Here is a 15,943-nt window from a genome sequence, read left to right as displayed (position 1 = left end):
TGTAGAGGAGGCCACACCAGTAGCACAGGATGCAATAGACTCACAACAGACTCATTATGATGTCAGAGAATTGGGATTGTCTTCCATCAGGACACCAGTTCTGGTCAGTGAACGTGCATCCAGAGCTGAAAAGAATGTATAGATTACAGATAGTTCCTCAAGCCTCAGCATGCTGAACAATAGGATGTTTATATATAATTTCACTACAATCTCTGATAATCACCTTCCCTGTCCACTACACTACCAAGCTTGATGTCATCCCCAAATTAGCTGTGTTACGTACCCAGCAATTGGTTAAAAAGGACCAGCAGAAATGGACACACCTGGTGTCTGAGTCTTCCATTATAAACATTATTGTTATTGTTAACTATGTGATAAAGTAATATAAAACAAGGTAAGGCAAACAGGTTAACAGAGTATATGCAATTATAAGAGAGTAAATAAAGATCTCCCAAACTTCTTCCAGCTTAGGTGGTGAAATGATACAGTCTTACGGTAATGGGTGAAGTTCAGTTCAGTTTGTGGTATTTAGTTGAGTAGTGTTGGAGAGAGAGGTGTTTAGTTCTTCAGGTAAACTGTTGCTGTCCATCTTCCGTTGTCCTCCGAAAATCCTTTAGAAGTCATTGAATGTGACCACAACAAGGGAACCATTTTCTGTGGTGAAGTTATCAATCCAGGCAAGGGTTGGACACACTAATAACTTCCCACCGGTCACCTCTTTTCCACATTGCAAGAGCCACTGATCAATTCTCCTGATAGATCCTCCAAAAATCCACCCTTCCGTGGGCACACAAAAAAGCTCATCTAGTGTCCAAAACCATGTATAAGAACTCACAAGCAGGCAGGGTCCTTGTATATTCAAAACAAGCTTTAGATTTCGTATAAACACCATCTTAAGGCAGGCTTCATCTCTCTCGCTCTCTCTGTAACAGCTCAAACATTGTCCAAAAGTTAGTTTCATTCTCCCGACATTTTAAAGTGATAGTCCGCAGCAAATATGAACCCTAGGAGTACCTAACACCTCTTCTCAAGAAAGCAAAATTTTGATCAAAGAGCAAAATTTCTTAACTGTACATTATAGAATATAAAGCAATACATACATGATTATCATGTAGCACATTACAGAAGCGTATACAAATACTAATCTCTATTTCACTTTTAAATTTAGCATTCAAACGGTCAGTCTACCATGATATTTTTTTATCTTTCACATGGTTTGTTATAAAAATGTTCTAATTCCTGCAAAACCTGATCCTGTTGTATTGAAAATTGAGTTTCATCACCCATTGTCCCTTGTCCACTTCACCACAGAACAATTACCCATCATGTGATCAGCTTGCTTACCAGCTCAGATAAGACCTTCATAGACTCCCTGCACAGGTGCTAGCATATCACCAATGCTTTCCAAACTAAGCCCATTTGCTGAACTTCCAAACATGTCATTAACTTCAAGCAAGTCATTAATTTTATCTTCAAGATCTTTAATTCTATTAGTTTCCATAATATCACCTGCAGGTCTCTTTTGGTCAAAGCAACACTTCAAGCTTTGTTTCTCCACACTACAAACATGGTAAACAACCCCATGTTGTTTATTCCTAAATTCCAAAACAAATTGTAACAGACGAGCAGGCACCTTGTTACCAAACCACTGTCCCTTCAGCAAGGCTAACAGCCCTGAAACCAATCCAGAATTTAAATTTACCTTATTCAAATGTTCAGAAACAACACTTCCCTTAATATCTTCAATAACATTGACCTCACCAGTGTTCCTCTCATCACCAACTAACACAAGTGACTGAGAATCCTCAATTTCCACTAGTACCAAGGTTAACCACTTGTTTGCTGAACCAAGTCCGTCTGACACAAAAGGACTGCATTCCTTTTCAACCAAATCAGACCCCTCAGACCGTAATTGAGTTTCAACACAAGGTCCAGTACCCTGTCAATTCACAGGTACTTCAACAACCTGAACACAGGCAATCGGGACAGCTGCTTCTTCTAAGCCTTCAGTACTAGTCCCAGTTTCAAATTCCAGGTTTCCCTGATCCTCCCAGCTACTCTCTGGTGAACTCTAATCTGGAGTAAACTCAACCTAATGGTTTAAAACAACCTCGTCTGCTAATCTAGCAGACTACCACAAGGTAGTGGCATCCTTCTCATCTAGGTATGCCCTTACATGATCTGGAACACACTTCTTAAATTCTTCAATCATAACCAGCTCCTTCAAGCTATAAAAATCATCAGGGTCCAACAGTGGACCTCCCAGCAGCCACACCTCCCTCTCAAACTGTCTCCATTTTTTTGCCTCTATAGCCTTATGCTGCCACTGCCTTTCTGCTTCTTCAGTCTCCAGCTTAGATTCAACTCATGCTCTTCCTTCAATTTTGCCAACTGAAGCTGAATCTCTGCCTCAGCAAGTTTACTTCCAGCAAATATTTCCAACACATCCTCATTAATCCCTCCCTTAGTTACAAAATACTGCGCTATTACTGTCTGCATCTGAGCCTTCCTCATTCAAGTATTCACCTTAACTTTTAACTTATGAGCAACTTACAATAGCACATCCCTATTAGCATCACCCAGCGCATCAGGGATTCGGTCTGCCACAAACTTATTAACGACAAACTCCATTTCTGCTGATAATCCACTCAGCTAAATCAAAAGGAAATTTCTCCAATCAAATCAGCTATTCAATAAAGCCCCCAAATTTATGTAAAATAGCTCTCACAAATAGTTAATATCCCGGAAGAACCCCCAATTTTGTGACGCACCCTGCAGCGGGTTAAAAAAAAAGCAGCAGCAGAACTGGGAACACCTGGAGTCGGAGTCTTCCATTACAAACACTATTTTTATTAGTGACTGCGTGATAAAGTAATATAAAACAAGATAAGGCAAACAGGTTAGCAGAGTATATGCAATTATAAGAGAGTAAATAAAGATCTCCCAAACTTCTTCCAGCTTAGGTGGTGAAATGATACAGTCATAGGATGATGGGTGAAGTTCAGTTCAGTTAGTGGTATTTAGTTGAGTAGCGTTGGAGGGAGAGGTGTTTAGTTCTTCAGGTAAACTGTTGCTGTCAATCTTCCGTTGTCCTCTGAAAATCCTTTAGAAGTCACTGAATGTGACCACAACAAGGGAAAAGTCTTCTGTGGTGAAGTTATCAACTCAGGCGAGGGTTGGACGCACTAATAACTTCCCACCGGTCAATCCTTTTCCACACTGCGAGAGCCACTGATCAATTCTCATGATTGATCCTCCAAAAAACCCACCCTTCTGTGGGCACACAAAAAAGCTCATCTAGTGTCCAAAACCATGTGTGTCTGTCAGTTGACCTTGTATTCATCTCAGCAGACTGAACACCAGCTGTCCATCACATAATGCTGCCCTCGGTTACCATGACAACTCACGAGCTGCTCGTTGGTCTCTCTCTGTAAGAACTCCCAAGCAGGCAGTGTCCTTGTATATTCAAAACAAGCTTTAGAGTTTGTATAAGCACCATCTTAGGGCAGGCTTTGTCCCTCTCTCTCTCTGTGCAACAGCTCAAACAGTGTCCAGAAATCAGTCAGATTCTCCCAACATTTTAAAGTGTTAGTCTACAGAAAATATGAACATAACATAACATCTGATTCAGTTAACAGCTTTATCATCCAGATTATTGACATTATTGTGACAAACAACAACAGATTCAGCAGTGAGCTCGGTGGCATTCCATTAGTCACAAGCCTCCAGTCAGAGAGGCAACCATCTACTACCACTCTGGCTTCTCCCACAATGTCAAATGCACTTTACTGCCTTATCTTTAATGGCAAGCGACTGAACCTTTTTCACCAACCTTTCATGCAGGACCATGTCAACTGCTTTGCTGAAGTCTGTGGAGACAACATCCACTACCCTGCCTTCATCAATTTTCCTGGTAATTTCCTTGAAAAATTGTCATTTTGAAAGCAGAAGGCAGAAAGAGAGGGAAAGATGAGTTTGGTGGTGGGATCCTGTAAGGGATGGCCAAATTTGTGGAAAGTTACGTGCTTGATGCAGAGGCTGGTGGGGACAAGAGGAACTCTATCCCTGGTAGGGTGGCAGGAGGATGGGCTGAGAGCAGATGTGTGTGAAATGGAAGAGATGCAGCTGAGGGCAGTGTTGATGGTGGAGGAAGGGAAGCTCCATTCTTTGAAGAAGGTGGACATCTCATCTGTTCTGGAATGAAAAGCCTCATTCTGAGTCCAAATATGGTGGACACGGAGGAATTCAGAAAAGGGGATGGCATTTTTGTAAGTAACAGGGTTGAAAGAGGTATAGTCAAGTAGCTGTGAGAGTCCATAGGTTACAATAGACATCAGTGGATAAGCTGCCTCTGGAGATAGGAACAGAGAGATCAACAAAGGGAAAGAAAGTGTTGGAATGGACCAGGAAAATTTGACGGCAGGGTGGAAGTTGGAGGCAAAGTTGATGAAGTTGACAAACTCCCGATGGATGCAGGAAGCAGCATGAATGCAGTGATGTAGCAGAGGAAAAGTGGGGGACAGCCACCACTGTAGGCTTTGAACATAGACTGCAACACATAGCCAAAAAAAAAACAGCCACAGCTGACACACATGTAAGTGCCCATGGCCACACCTTTTGTTTGAAGAAAGTGGGAGGAGCCAAAGGAGAAATTATGAAGAATGAGGACAAGTTCCACTAGATGTAAGAGCGTGGTGGTGGAGAGGAAATAGTTTGGTCTGGTGTCCAGATTAAACTATTAAAACTATTACGTGTGGATTGTGAAAGGCTGTTTTCTGTCAAAGATGTAATTGGTAAGTGGGATACCTTCAAAAGTGAAATTTTGAGAGTACTAGGCATGTAAGAATAAAAGGCGAGGAAACAGGTTTAGAAAACCTTGGTTTCAAAGAGATATTGAAGCCCTGGTTATGCAAAAACAAAGGTGCTGAGCAGGTTTTAGCAGGTAGGAGCAAATGAGATACTTGAGGAATATACGAAATGCAAGAGAACACTTATAGAAGAAATCAGGATGGCAAAAAGAATGTATGAGGTTGCTCTAGCAGACAAGGTGAAAGAGAATCCTAAAGGATTGTACAGATTATTAAGAGGAGAACGATTTCATGAAACGAAGTTGGTCCTCTGGAAGATCAGAATGGTAATCTATCCATGGGGCCAAAAGAGATGGAGGAGATCATAAATCTTTTCTATTACAGTCGTATTTACCCGGGAGATGGACACAGAATGAGGCAAAGCAGCAGCAAGATCATGGACCCTCTGCAGATTACAGTGGAGGTGGTGTTTGCTGTCCTGAGGCAGAGTGGGTAAATCCTTATGGCCTGACAATGTGTTTGCTTGGACCTTGTGGGAGGCAATTGCAGAAATTGCAGGAACCCTAGCAGAGATTTTTTTTTTAATCCTACATGACAGATGAAGTACCAGAGGAATGGAGGATAGCTGGCCCCATGTGTTGCTGTGAAAAAGAGACTCTAAATATAAACCAGGAAATTATAGGCCAGGGAGACTGACATTGGCAGTGGGAAAGTTATTGGAAGGTATTCTAAAGGACTGGATATATGAGTACTTGGATAGACAGGGACTAATTATAGATAGACAGCATGCTTTGTGCATTGTAGTTTGAGTCTAACCATTCTTATAAGAGTTTTTCTGCTTTCTGCTTTCCACATGCATCACTCCCTTCACAACTCCCTTGTCCAATCTTCCTTCCCCACTGATCTCCTTCCTGGCACTTACCCTTGCAAGTGGAACAAGTGCTACTCCTGCCCTTACAACCCCACCCTCACTGCCATTCAGGGCCTCAAACAGTCCTTTCAGGTGAGGTGACACTTAACTTCGAGTCTGTTGGTTTCATATGCTGTGGCTAGTGCTCCCAGTGTGGCATCCTATATATCAACAAGGCCTAATATAGATTGCAAGACTGCTTCACTGAGCACCTATGCTCCATCCGACAGAAAAAGAGTGATCTCCCAGCGACCACTCATTTTAATTCCACTTGCAATTCCAATCCAACGAGTCAATCCATATCCCCTCCTCTACTGTCACGATGAGTCGACACTCAGATTGGAGGAACAACACCATATATTCCGTCTGGGTAGTTTGCAACCTGATGGCATGAACATCGATTTCTTGAACTTGTGGTAATGACCACCCTCCCCTTTCACCATTCCCCATCCTTTTATCCCTTCTCTCACCTTATCTCCTGGACAGACCATTGGCGTCCTCTGGTGCTCCTCTCCCTTTTCTTTCTACCATTCCCTTTTGTCCTCTCCTGTTAGATTCCCCCGTCTCCAGCACCCGTATCTCTTTCATCAATCAACTTCCCAGTTTTTTTTACTTTCCTCTCCCCCCTAGTTCACCTATCACCTTGAGTTTCTCCATCCACTCCCCTCACCTTTTAACTCTACTTCTTATCTATTTTCCTCCGTCTTGCTGAAGTGTCTCAGCCTGAAATGGCGACTGTACTCTTTTCCATAGATACCATCTGGCCTGCTGAATTCGCCCAGCATTTTGTGTGTGTTGTTTAAGTTATCTTGTGTGCCCCTTTTGCTCATTTGATTTCCTTGTGGAGTTCACTCCAATATCTCCATTTCCACTAGAGATTCACTTGATCCATGCCCCCTTTTTCCTTCCCAAGGCCACAATGTCCTCATTGTCCAGAGCTCCTTCCTCCTACCAGTCTTGTCCTTCACTCTAACAAGGTCATTCAGAACTGATTTCCCTCACCTTCAAAATTCACTTTGAACGTGGTTCCTTTCCACTTCCATTATCTTTTCCAAGACTTTGTTTCCTACCATCACAGTTCCAAGTAATGTGTGCATGCTGTGTTGGTTGTTAATGGAAATAACACATTTAACTATATGTTTTGATATATATGTAACAAATCAATCTAAATCTGAAATTCCATTTGCATCAATTTAGAACATGAAACTGTGAAGAAATAGATAGCTTTGAGCCCTTCCTGGTGGGGGATGGAGGTGCATAGGGACTGGATATCCAGAGTGAAAATATACACAATGGATGATAACTTGGCATTTTTCTTTATTCTCTGCCAAAGAATATTTACAAGTATATGACAAGAGAGTTACTAGAGAGAGAATACTTGCTGGATGCATTAAGGGATCAAGGTGATAAATTCCAGAAACCTGTGTGGGTGGTAGTCCTTGACCAACCTCTCAAAGCATTTGCTTATTATTGAGGTGAGTGTAACAAGACACCAATTGTTCAGACATGTTGCCTCGGCCTTTTTTGATACAGGAACAATGGTGGAGATTTTTGAAGCAGGAGGACACTCTACACTGGGAGAGGAAGAGATTAAAAATGTCTATAAACACATCTGCCAGTTGTGCTGCACACACTCTGAGTACCCACCCTGCGATGCTGTGCAGTCCCGCAGCCTTGCAACTGTCCACTCATTGGAAACACCGGCGTATTTCAGCCTCAGAGATGAACTTGAAAGCTCAACAAGAGGGCAAAGATCTCATAGGAACTTGAAGGACAACTTTTTTCCCAACACAGTGGGTGGTATTTATATGGAATGAGCTGCCAGTGAACTCAGTTGATCAAGTACATGAATGGGAAAATCTTCAAGGGATATGGCCATATGCAGGCAAAAGGACTGAGCTTAGTTGAGGCATCTTGGTCAGTATGGAGTAGTTGGGTCACAAGGCCTGTTTCCTAGCTGTGTGACCCTGTGACTATGACTGAAATGGTAGGGCTCAGAGGGATATGTGACCACACGGGAAATTGGGACTAGTTGAGTGCGCACTGTGGTCAACACTGGGCTGACACAACCTGCCCATGGTTTGATGTTGCCGTCACTGGAGTCTTGTGAAGAACCTGAGATGTGAGGTGAAAATATAATGTATGTCAAATAATAATGAGCTGGCTAAAAGCAAGGAGAAAGAGAGTTTAGTAGCATGGGGTCATGATAACAATCCTTCCCTCAAAGTCAACAAAACAGAAGAGATGGTCACTGATTTCAGGATGGGGATTTGTGTACATCCTCCTTTCTTACATCAATGGCGATGAGTTTGGGAGGGCTGAGAGCTCAAAGTATTAGTTCCTTTGTCTCCACTGTTCCCAGGAGTCAGCTTTCCTTTCCAGGATATCAGGGATGTCCTCCTTCATCAAAGAACAGGGTTTCCCTCCCTTCACTATTGGTGCTGCCTTCACACACATCTCCTCCATTTCCTGAACATCCACACTCACTCTGTCTTCTTGCTGCCTTAGAAATCCTCTTGTCTTTGCCTACTACCCCATGAGTCTCTGCATCCTACACATCAACCACCTCAACTTTTGCTATCTCCAAAGAGATCCTACCACTAAGCATACCTTTAAATCTCACTGCCCCATCAACCCTCACCTCCACCACAGGGATAGCTTCCTCTGCAATTCCTTGTCTACTCATCTGTTGCCACTAATCTCCCTCCCAGTACTTATCTCTGTAAATGTCCAAAGTGCCACACCTGCCCATTCACTTCCTCTCTCACTTCCATTCAGGGCCCCAAATAGTCCTTCCAGGTGAAGCAACACTTCACATATGAATCTACTGAACTATAGGGTCATGGCTTATTCTGCCCATCGAAAGCTGCTACCATTGTGATTGGCTAGTTTAGAAACTGAACTGCCTTTGTTTAAGTAAAGTGGTGTGCATAACTATTGGGAAGGTATGCTCTGTGCATGCCTTTAGCTAAGTATGTATGTTGAATGTGTATTTATTGAAGTACATGTTCACTCACCCTGACACCGGCAGGTGCTCCATTGTACTTTGTCCATCACCTCCTTGTTGCTGAGACTCCCCTGAATTTTAGCAGATGAATTCCACTGCTGCTCCCAAACAATCCACACAACAGTGTTGGCTTCAGATATTCTCTGGTGAGCAACTGCCACCAGTTTGTACACTTTATCCAAACTATTTTCCAACACATCATGCACTGATGTCTTCTCTTTTCACCCCTTGTTTCTTGGTGGATGAATTATACAGAGTTCATTCACTGGGGTTTACCTGTCTCTCCGTTGACAACTATCACCCATTGGTATTCACAGCTATCACCCAGTAGTACCCAGTGATGAAGTGCTTTGAGAGGTTGGTCATAAACAGAATTAACTCCTGCCTCAGCAGTGATCTGGACCTTCTGCAATTTGACTATTACCACAATAGGTCTACAGTGGATGCAATCTCATTGACTCTCCTCTTGGCCTTGGTCCACCTGGACAATAGCAATGCCTACAGTACCTTTAAAAAGTATTTGGCAGACTCTGCCTACTGTCTAATGTCTAACACAGATTTGTGCCGCTGCAATTAATTCTTCCTTTTCCCCAGTTTAAACTTTCAATTTTTAACGTTTATTTGTCGGATCTTAGATGGGAATATTTGTTACTATGTCACAATCTTTAAGAAGTCGAAAGCAGCTTCCTGAATCCAGCAATAAATAGGGGAAGAAATCAGAAGAAACACCAGCTATTGGCTGAGTATCTAGAAAATTTGCTGATGGGTCTTGATAAGAAAATAGACAACTACATAGTAAAACTGGATGTTAGCACTTCTGAGATGGTTGTTATGAGAGAGTTTTCAATTTGTGCAGGAAAATATTATTCCCCTGAATTCTGAACTTACAGAGGTAAAGCGTCAAATCGCAGAGGTTTCAGCTTGCATGGAAAAGTCTCAACATAAGATTATTGATTTGGAAGCAAGATCTCATAGGAATAATATTCAAATTGTTGGATTAAAGGAAGGATCTGAGAGTGGAGATTTATTAAACCAATTTGCTAACTTGTTTCAATCTCTGTTTCTGGAAATTTTAACTGAACCTCCTGATATCAAAATAGCACATAGGATTTTCACTGTGACATCTCGAGATAAACCTAGGTCAGTTTTGGTCTCCTTCATTTGTTTTAAAGCTGAAGACCAAATCATAAAATATGCAAGGAGATGCAGTTTTTAAAATTTAAAGGTTCCAAGATTCATTTTTATGAAGATTATCCATGGGAAGTTATGGACCTGCGGTCTAAATTCATTCCAACCATGAAGATAGCCTATGATAAGGGATTATTCCAATCACTTCAATATTCAGCCCAATTAAAATTATTTCCCAAAGATTCAATTCTACATGTTTTTCTGGACCCCAAAGAGGCATTGGACTATGTTAACTCTTTTGCGGTTGTAGCCGAGGTTTGAATGGTTTTAGATCTGCTGAATAATTGTTATTTCAGAAAAAAGATAAGCTTTGAATATTTTTGATTTGCCTCAGATGTCCTTTGATCAATCGACCATTTAAAGAAGATGTGAACTTTTTGATGTGCATGATGAATGACTTTTCTGAAATCTGTTTGGTCTACTGAGAGAATTAACACAATGGACAGATTGTTTGATTATTTGTTTTTATCCTTTTTTCATTAATTAAGTGATAGTTTCCATAGTCCATAAGGTCTTTTTCTTTTAAATGGAAAATGGTACAGATTTTTCTTCATTAGAGATTACATTTCATTGCCTTTGTAAGAGCTGGGGAGCAGCCAATACCTGCCAAAAGAACATCAGCAGGTATCCCGACCTCTGCGAGAGACTGGCAGCTGTTGCTGGACCTCGGAAGTCAGTTGAGGTTCCCCGACCATATCGCAACCACCACCCAGCGACCAGACATTGTCCTTGTGTCTGAGTCAACGAAGCAGGTGGTGATGCTGGAGCTGAAAGACCCATGGGAAGATCACTTGGAAGAGGACTTTGAAAGGAAGCTCTCAAGTATGCAGGAAATTGCCAGCAGTAATTGCCAGCAGGCTGAATGGAGAGCAAGGTGTCTCCCAGTGGAAGTTGGTTGTAGGGGTTTCGCAGCCCATTCCTTAGCCAGAGCCTACAGCAATTTGGGCATCGGGGGAGAAATAAAGAAGAGAGCCATCCCAGTCCACTGATGTGGCAGAGAGGGCCTCAAGGTGTCTGTGGCTCAAGAGAGAGGAGGCATGGAGTCATGTGTAGCTAGCCATCTGGACACAATCTGGGGTCTGATCAGCCCTGACTGGGTCACCTGGAGAAGGATGTATGATGTTGAAAGACCCAAAACACCCGATGATTCCAGGAACATCACTGACGATGTGTCTAGAAGCATCAGTAGATGTATGCACACAGCTTACACCCTGAGTTTATCAGTGACAGCCAGGAAAGACTGGGTGACAACCACAAAAAGAATGGTGATGATTGGAGAGTCAGTGACAGCTCAGAGAGACAGGAACCGGGGCAGACCGGGCTGGCAACTCAATCTGTGTCCTCTGAGAGGAGGACCCCTACAAGAGCTACTATGATACCCCCGGTGGTGCCCGAGGGGGGGGGGAGGACGAGCACCCTCGTCGGACTGATACAATGGCAACAGACCCAGGCAATGGACAAACGACTGTGAGCAAACAGTGTGCATGTGGCAAAATCTGCAAGAACGATCGCGGTCTGAAGATCCACCAAGCGAAGATGAAGTGTCTGGTGGGAGCAGGAGCAGCACAATGCACAGGTGTCCAACCTGGTGAGACGAAGGAGGTGCCAGGCCCAGAATCACCCCATTGTGCCCAGAACCTCCAAGTGTTGCAAACTAATCCTCCTAACATCAATTCTAGCAGGAGGCGGATCAACCGACCTGCAGCTAACATGACACCACTGTGGAAACAGTTTAACGAAGATGTCAACAAAAATCTGGAGGTGACGGCGAAGGGAGGGGTCGATAGGAAGCTGCAAGCCATGACAACAATCATGGTCAGTATTGCAGCTGAATGGTTCAGAGAAGAGGAGAAGAAAGGGTCCAGAACACCTTACACAAAGAACCAAAAAGCGTTGAGGATCCACAACATTAGGCAGGAGATGAAAGCGCTGAAGTCCCAGTACAAGGAGACAGGAGAAGAGGAGCGCATCGGTTTGGCCCAACTGATGTGCATATTATGAAAGAAGATCAGGGTTCTCTGCCGGGCAGAGTGGCATCAGAGACGGCACCATGAAAGGCCCAGAAACATACTGCCTTTATCACCAACCCCTGCAAGTTCACCAAGGAGTTGCTGGGGCAGAAGCACAGTTGAAATTTGGCCTGTTTGGAGGAAGATAGACCAACATCTGAAAACCAAGCTCGGCTCTAAGACCAAACAGCACCTCGTGCAAAGTGTATAAGAACTGCCCCAAGCTCCTGTTGCATCTGTTGACAATTCTGCAAGTCTGAAGAAGGGGGAAGATCCCAGATCAGTGGAGAGTGGCTGAAGGGGTATGGATCCCAAAGGAGGAAAATGTCACCCAGATAGGCCAGTTCCACATCATCTCCCTGCTGTGTGTTGAGGCAAAGATCTTCTTCAGCGCTGTTTCCAATAGGCTGTGCACCTACCTAGCAAAGAACACCTATATCGATACATCAGTCCAGAAGGGTGGAATTTTAGGGATGCCGGGCTGTCTGGAGCACAGCAGTGTGGTGACAGCTCATCAGGGAGGCCACAGAGAACAAGGGCAACCTGTCAGTGCTGTGGCTCGACCTGGCAAATGCAAATGGCTCCATTCCACACAAGCTGGTGCAGCTCACACTGACCAAATATCACGTCCCCAGCAGAATCAGAGACCTTATTGCTGACTATTACAGCAACTTCAGGAGAAATTACATCAAGCTGGCACAAGGTGGAGATTGGCATCATCACAGGGTGCACTATCTCAGTGACACTGTTCTCCCTAGCCATGAACATGCTCACTAAGTCTGCTGAAACGGAGTGCAGAGGGCCCAGAATGAATTCTGCTCAACAGCAACCACCCATCAGGGTATTCATGGATGACATCACAGTCACCACAGAATCAGTCCCAGGCTGTCGGTGGATTCTTCAGGGGCTCGAAAAGCTGGTGGAGTGGGCCCAGATGCATTTCAAACCAGCCAAATCAAGATCAATGGTGCTGAGGAAAGGGAAGGTGGAAAACGAGTTGCGGTTCAGCATCGCAGGTTCAGCCATCCCAACCATCACAGAAAAGCCAGTCAGGAGCTTAGGTAGGGTTTTGGACAGCTCTCTAAGGGACACGGCATCCATTCAGGTGACCTGCACTGAGTTGTATGGCTGGCTGAAATCTGTGGACAAGTCTGGCCTACCTGGGAAGTTCAAAGCCTGGGTGTATCAGCATGGCATTCTCCCCAGAATCCTGTGGCCCCTCCTCATCTATGCAGTTCGATCTCAACAGTCGAAACCTTAGAGAGCAGGGTCAGCAAGCACCTCAGAAGATGGCTGGGGCTGCCAAGGAGCCTGAGCAGCATCGCAATCTATGGACACCACAACAAACTGCAACTGCCCTTCAAATCCCTGGAGGAGGAATTCAAAGTTACAAGAGCCAGAGAAGTGATATAGTACAGGGACTCAAGTGATCCGAAGGAGGCTAGAGCAGGGATCCAAGTGAGGACTGGCAGGAAATGGAGGGCAGAGGAAGCTGTTCAGGAAGCAGAGGAAAGGCTGCGTCACAGGAGGCTGGTGGGAGCGGTCACACAAGGCAGAGCTGGGCTAGGATCCTTGGACACCATCAGAGGGAAGGAAAGGTGCCATCTAGTTCAGGAGCAGGTGACAGCAGCAGTGGAGGAGATGAGAATTTGCAAGGCAGTGGGAATGAAGCAACAGGGAGCTTAGACAAGATGGGAGAATGCGGTGGAGAGGAAAGTCACCTGGGCTGAGCTTTGGAAAGCTGAGCCACGCCACATCCAATTTCTCATCCAGGCAGTGTATGATGGGCTTCCAAGCCCATCAAACCTGCACACATGGGGCAAAGCAGAGTCATTTGCACGCCCACTGGGTTCCAAGTGAGGAACCCTGGAGCACATCCTCAGTGGCTGCACAAGGGCACTTGGTGTGGGACGGTACTGATGGAGACATGATCAGGTCCTGAAGACCATCGCTGAAGCCATCAGTGACCAGACATTGTCCTTGTGTCTGAGTCTACGAAGCAGGTGGTGTTGCTGGAGCTGACAGTCCCATGGGAAGATCATTTGGAAGAAGCCTTTGAAAGGAAGCTAAGTATGCAGGACTGGTCAACAACTGCCAGCAGGCTGGATGGAGAGCAAGGTGTCTCCCAGTGGAAGTTGGTTGTCGGGGATTCTCAGCTCGTTCCTTAGCCAGAGCCTACAGCAATTTGGGCCTCGAGGGAGAGAGGAAGAGGAGAGCCATCCGCAGTACCACTGATGTGGCTGTGGTTCAAGAGAGGGGAGCCATGGAGTCATGTGTAGCTAGCCATCTAGACACAAGCTGGTGTCTGATCAGCCCCAGCTGGGTCACCTGGAGAAGGGTGTATGATGTTGAAAGACCCGAAACACCCAATGATTCCAGGAACATCACTGATGATGTGTCCAGAAGCATCAGTAGATGTATGCACACAGCACATAGGCATTTATCTTTTTGTTTAATTTTATTGTTTTGGCATCTTTGGAAATATTTTCTGCATTCCCTGGCGTGTTTTTGAGGATTAAGTATAAACACACTTTTCTCTGAACTTTTATGCTGGATATGGGAAGCTAGATGTTGTAGAGAAAAGCTGCACGGTACAGGCCCTTTGGCCCATGATGTTCTGCTTACCTTTCAATCTACTTCACAATTAATCTAATGCTTCTGTCTTGTAGAGAATTCTATTCATCCTTCATTATGAGCCTGTCTAAGAGTTTCTTAAATGTCCTTACTGTGTCTGCTTCTATGACTACCCATGGCAGATTTTCCCATGTACCCACTGGTCAATGAAAAAAAAACTTCTCTGAGATCCCTATACTTTCCTTTGATCACCGTAAAGTTGTGCCCTCTTATATTAACCATTTCAGCTGGGAATCTGTTCCATGTTTTAATGATTACTCAGCCTCACCAGTGTCCATTGTTCCTGCACATCTGTAAAGCAATGGAAGGCATCAAAGCAAATTGATATTTAAGTTGCATATATATATATGTTAGAAGCAAGGCCTGTAACTGGGCAGAAGAACCAGTTAACATGACTTGATATGGTGCTGTGTTGCTTTGTAGTGTTTGGCTTTTTATATTTAGCAAATTTTTTTAACTTCTGCAGGGTTTCTCTATTTTAGGGCTATACATTGTTTTCTTTGTAAATGGGGGGAGGAATTAAGGAAAGCTTTTTAAAACCAGTATTATAAAATCAGCAGCTCGCGGAGTCTCTCTCTTTTTGACTCTATGGTGAAGTATTTTGACTTTTTTTTCTGAATTTTGGGCTTTTTGGGGTGGTGGGAGGATTGGGGTTAGTTTTGATTTATAGGATTAACTGTATGATTAATTTTAAGGTTTTTTTTCTGTTTTTTTTCCCATTACAGAGTTCCAGTGCATGCATATTTTGTATATGGTTATATGTATCACTGACAGTTTTGATTAGCTGACGCTGGTATGCGTGTATTCATGTGTTAAATAAAATAATTTTTTATGGCAACTAAACAGATAAACATTATAAGTTGAAACGTATGTGGGTGGAATAATCCTATTAAGCCAAAGAAGAGTTTTAAAATCATTAATCGATTCCAACCTGATATAATATTTGCTCAAGAAAAGCATATCAAAATGGGCGATCAAAATTGAATTTTTTTAAATATAGAAGGGCCTTCAATTTCATGCTACTTGTCAAAATAAAACAAAGGGAGTATCTATTTTTATTAAAGCTAATATTACATTTATCCAAGAAGACATTGTGTCAGATATTAATGGTAGATTTTAATTGTTAAAGGAACAATTTGTAATAGAAAAATTGTTCTGGTTAACCTATAAGGACCTATATATAGGTGATCCTTCACTTTTAAAAAATGTATTTACCTTATTGCTGGATTTAAATGAACATATGTTGTTAAATCCTTTGATTGACAAGAGTTCAACCAATCAGCAGTGTTCGAGTTGTTCTGCATCATTTATTAACTCTTTTTTAATTGATTTTGGCCTGGTTGGAGTTGGAGACATTTACATCCTAATGATAGAGATTATTCTTTTC

General features: G+C 43.4%; 1 pseudogene; it reads left to right on the top strand.

Annotated features, from left to right (window-relative positions):
• The window catches only part of LOC132400902 (uncharacterized), a 97,975-nt pseudogene that overhangs the window by 16,045 nt on the left and 65,987 nt on the right, over window positions 1-15,943 (top strand).

This window comes from Hypanus sabinus, chromosome 1 (assembly GCF_030144855.1).
Source record: "Hypanus sabinus isolate sHypSab1 chromosome 1, sHypSab1.hap1, whole genome shotgun sequence".
NCBI classification, from domain to species: domain Eukaryota; kingdom Metazoa; phylum Chordata; class Chondrichthyes; order Myliobatiformes; family Dasyatidae; genus Hypanus; species Hypanus sabinus.
The sequence above is the reverse complement of the archived record's forward strand: the minus strand, read 5'-3'. Positions and strand labels throughout refer to the sequence as shown.